Below are 5189 nucleotides of genomic sequence, written 5' to 3' on the forward strand. Positions count from 1 at the left end.
ATCTCATAAATATGAGATAGTAGTACACATATGTCAAACTCAAGGCCCGCGGGCCAAGTTCGGCCCACCAGATCATGTAGTCCGGCCCACGGGAAGATTTTGCTCAAAGAGGTAGTTATATAATTTGTAGATGAAAACGATAGGGGTCACAATACTACATTATTTACAGTGATATTAAATCGCAAATTTTTCGACAGAATTCTGGCAAATTACATTGTAAATTTTCAGAAAGTTTGTTGCAAAATCAAGGAATTTTCACCAGTTGTTTCACATTATGGATTTTTCTGGTCCGGCTCACTTCAAAATGGGTCGTATGTGGCCCTTGAACTAAAATGAGTTTGACACCCCTGAGATAGTATGTCATAATTATGACTTAGTATCTCGTAGGAGATGGTATCTCATAATCATATCATAGTATCTCATGGTTATGACTTTTTAAATTATTATTTTTACTTTTCATAGTTGTTTTTGTTTTTGTTGTTTTTTACTGGGGAAATGGGCTTCCATCGTGTTCCACATTGTTACTTTATTCAAAATATTGAAAGTGAGAGAAAAACACTACAAATATGATTCTTTACCTACTTGTATTGGTAGTTTACCCTCCATGATTTCTGCTGCTAAACTTACCTGAGGCCCTAAAGTTAGCTGCTAAAGTTAGCCCACCGTTAACTGATCCCTGTAAGGGGTCAAAGGTCGGATCGTTTTCCGCTGCTATGGTTGGGTTTCAGGGCTTCAAGGACGTATGGTGACTCTCAGAAAAACTAGATTTAAATGTACAGTCTATGATAATAGTTGTCTGTTTAGCCACTAATAGAGAAGAGACATGTTGGTTAGTAAAATTATATAACAGATTCTAGAGGGAGCATTGTTAGAGTTGAATAGAGGTGTTATTAATTCATAAGAAATATGAAATGACACAAAGAAGGCCTACAGTGCCTCCATGTGGTTAACAGTTTCAATTACCATAAAACAAAACATTCTTCATGCTCCAACTTCCTAATTTATTTCTTAAATCAGAACTGCCCATTAAATTGGTCAGAGTGGTAAAACATGTAATGGGACATACTGGATCCCAGTGTGAAAGTGGGCAGTGACACAGTGAGAGATCGAGTGACAGCTGAGGTGAGTCATGTCTATTTTTATTCAGCTTCATTCCTCTATGGAAAAGAAATCGCAGCCAAACAGACACGTTACAACCTCTGTTGTCTCACATCAACAAAAGAAACAAAATAGCTGTAACTGGCTTCAGGCATCACGAATGGCTACAAACAAACCAACTAAACACACTTTCCTTCCTTCTTTGTCCTCTGTAATAATTTCTCTCATACTACAGCCTTAACATTCACATGCTCTGTTCCTTCGCTCAATTACCCATCATGCTGTGCAATATTTACAAAACTTTCCCAAGCTTTTCTTCTGCCCTTTCATGCTGCATTGTTTCCTTGTTTTCATTTCATTCCAGTTCATAAATCTTTAAAATACTGTAAAACTAAAAGTGTTAAAGAAGTGAATAAAGAAAATTAAAAGATTAAATTTGCTACATGTGGTAGATCCAAATGGATCAGTGTGATACACTCTGGAGTTTTAAAACAAACAGTTAGATGTGGTTTTAAAAACCAATCGTCCAGGAGGAAATCTCCTCACTGTGCAGTGGATCCAGGGCGCCACACACTGGCCTGCAGACCCAGGTTGGATGTGCTGAACCTTGGCCGAGGGACCCTGCTGAGGTGGGTGCTGCTGGTGGTGGGACTCAGAGGGCTCAGATCTGGAGCACTTTTAAACTGCCTGTCAGCCTGTGCTGTACCAGGTGTGGTCGACTGCACTGCAAGGCCAGCGTGGGAGAATGTGGGCAGCTGTGGGAGAGGGCCAGTAGGGGCAGGAGGAGGTGGAGAGAACAGGGAGGTGGAAGCCCACTGTGGAGGAGAAGGATGCGCCCCAGGCTGGTAAGGGGTTGGAGCTGCTGGAGGAGACGAGATATCTGAGCACCACAAAGGTTCGCCAAGTGTGGTAGTCGATCGAGGAGCGATGACTTTGGGGGTGTGGCTTATGGATGAAGGAGGAGGCGTGGAGAAGCGTTTTACTTCGTAGACACGTGCCGTCTTCAGAGGACTTGTGTTTCCTTTCTGCTCCTGGTAGGTGGAGGAATCCTGAGGTACGCCACCTCCATAACTAAACAGAGAGGAGTTGAGCTGGTATGGCTGGTGGCTCATGATATCCACAGGCTTCAGGCTGGCTTTCTTTCCTTTGGGTCCAGCAGTTCCAGACTTTGTCATATCTTGTTTTTTCTGGGCCTTGAGAGGGCAGGAGGGAGACAGCAGGGGGTTGTAGCTGATGGGAGGTGGAGCACGTATATTGGGGGAATACTTCCAAGTAGCGGGAAGGGAAGGTGTGGGTGACGGTTCTCTGGTCTGGGCTGGTGAGTAAGGAGCCGCGGCTACTGATGGAGATCGCTCCACAGTGTATCGATCCATCCGGTGTTGTCTTCGGGCAAACAGCTGCCCGCCCTTACCTCCCAGTTGTGGTACTTCTGGAGCTTGCGGTTTTGGGGCTACAGGGGGAGGCCTGGTGGCCCGCTGGGCCTGCATAAAGTTACAGGCCTCGGCTCCAAGCCTCAACCAGTCCTCCTCCGGCCCGGACTCGTGGCCAGCGTCAGTATTTGTCGGAACTCCAGGTTCAGCAGCAGGTGCTTTCCCAAAGTGGTCATCCATGTTCTGCACCATAGACAGCAGGTCAGGGTTTACGCACACGTCTTTTTTCCGGATTGCGCTGAACATTGGCTTCTTGTTACTTCGACGACGTGCATCATGAAGGATACCGGTGCGAGCAGCTGGGATGGAGATACGCTCCTCTCGCGTTGCCAGTGAGTCTATTGTAGAAGCTTGTTGGGGAGCAGGAGTCACCACAACTGGTATGTTACTGCAGGACGGGGGCTGAAGTGGTTGGGTGGCATGGGGAGCAGGATGATGCTGGTTCAATGGAGACAGATCAGGAGGATGAGGGAAGAAGTTTGGAGGAGATGAGATGCAGGTGATAAAGGATTCAAAGGATGTAGCGGTGGGACAGCAGGGGGTGAGAAGGGAGTGGAGGGGGGAGCCACAGGCGGGGGGTGAGGAGTGTTTGGACTAGTTGAAGGCTGTGAAAACTGTGTGGAGGACAGAGAGGAGGGAGGAGAAAGAGCCGATGGTGGGGAGTGATCTGAGGTGTGAGTGTTGCCGTTGATATTTCTCGGAGGGATGTACAGGGAGGTGCTGGACACCGCTCTTTTTGCATCGGATGGATACTGATTGGGAGAGATGGCTACCATGGAGACGGCCGCCACAGGTTTGTTTGCCATAGTCAGGGCAGTGGGTTTGGGTTGTGGAGGTCGAACATCACAGAAGTCACGGTCGGGCGAGAAGACAAAGGCCCGGGGTAGAAAGGACGAGCGGTGCGATTCAGGCTTGAAGGATTAGAACTGACGCAGGATAGAGAATCTGCTGCTTGGTTTGGACCTGGATCGAGGGTGGGTGCACACTCCGGGTGGTCATGGTGTCCATTTAGACTTCGAACGGGGGTCTGGTTGGGTGAGCTCAGGACAACATTGGCCCGACTCACATTTACTGAGCCCCCATTGGTCATGACCACCGCTGGAGGGGACATATTTAAAGAGATGTTCGTGATGCTGCTGTCCAGTCCCGAGACCTCCAACCTTGGGCTTTGAGTGACAGTGGGGGCAAGTTGTGGGGTCTGATGACCTGATGTGTCAAGTCCTAAGCTCTTATTTGCTACTGGTGTTGATGGAGTGGTTGGGGTAGTTGGGGGGCGGTTGAAGGGCAGGCGGAGCTTCTCCTGTCCAGCAAGTCGAGATAACCAGAATCCCACGTGGGGTCAAACGATGCTGAGAACCCCTCCTCGTCCACTTCAGAGCCACTTAACGCAGAGCTTCCTCCTTCCTCCTCTGTCTCACCCCCAGTCTCCCCCTCTGTATCTCCTCCTTGATCTCCCTCAGCTTTGCCAAAGCAGGTGAGCGTGTATTTTTTGGCTCTCTGTCGGCGTTTCTTGAACATAAGCACCCCCTTTGAGTTGGGATTTGGAGCGTCAGTCAGCAAAGATGCAATGGAGCGGCATTTAGTGCGAGCTTCCTTCACCTGCTTCTCTACCAGACTCTCACCACGCTGCAACTCTGCAAGACACGAAGAGAAGAAAAGGCCAGAAATAAATTTGATGTGATAAAAAAGGCGACAATAACTGATGCGTAATAGCATGATTTGCCCATGCTGGGTGTTTGTTACTGATGAATGATACAGCATTATGTGTGTGATGGATTTAGATCTGAGAATCCTGATGCCCTCATACGCCAAAGCGGTAGGATCAGTGTGTCTTTATGCTTAGTGACTCATCTCTGTGGCAACGATCCTAATCGTTACAATCTACGTGGTTTGTGGTTAAAATAACTTTGAGTCAATCATCATGATGTTGTTCCTTTGGTCATCACAACTCTGTGCTCACTGCATAACTATACACTGATGTACGCACTAAGCTTACAGAGAGCTGGGTGCAAAGTGTTACAAAGCAGACAATGCATCATTGTAATCAGATTACTTTTCTCTGTAATTGTACACAAGCATTAAAAACTTACTATTAGTTCCTTTACACCAGTGATTCTCAAACTTTATTGGTTGAAATACCCAATTTTCTTATTTCTGAATCCAAATACAACCCTTTGTCCAACTACAACATTTTACTCAGAATCTATTATCTATACAAAAACAACTATAGAGCATAATGATGGATTTGATGAGTAATAACACATTTAAAACAACCTCATTTTGTAAATAAGTGGAAAGAAACAGTATATAGTGCCTCCTGAAAATATGTATTTCTATAGTTTTATTTCTAACCCTGTTGTAGGACCAAGACTGACTCTTGTATTTTCAGTTCATGTTCTAATCAAGACCATTTTCATCAAGAATTGTTATGATTATCATTTTTAACTAAAAATAACCATTATAAACCCAACATTTGTAACGCTTCCTTTGTTAGTTTTCACTCTCGCTATCTCAAGTGCCCCCTGCAGTGCAATCGTGTACCCCCATTTGAAAAAAAGCTGCTTTTCACTATATGAGGCTTACAACAGTGATCATCATTTTGATGTAGTGTTATTTACTTTTTTTTTCAATTTTGGTTAAATTCACAGATATTTCTACATG

At 45.5% G+C, this 5189-nt stretch overlaps 1 pseudogene; it reads right to left on the reverse strand.

Annotated features, from left to right (window-relative positions):
* Window positions 1-1122: 1122 nt before the first annotated feature.
* LOC114482035 (synaptopodin 2-like protein) lies at window positions 1123-4259 on the reverse strand (annotated as a pseudogene).
* Window positions 4260-5189: the final 930 nt, after the last annotated feature.

Source organism: Gouania willdenowi, chromosome 19 (assembly GCF_900634775.1).
Source record: "Gouania willdenowi chromosome 19, fGouWil2.1, whole genome shotgun sequence".
In the NCBI taxonomy this organism is placed as follows: domain Eukaryota; kingdom Metazoa; phylum Chordata; class Actinopteri; order Blenniiformes; family Gobiesocidae; genus Gouania; species Gouania willdenowi.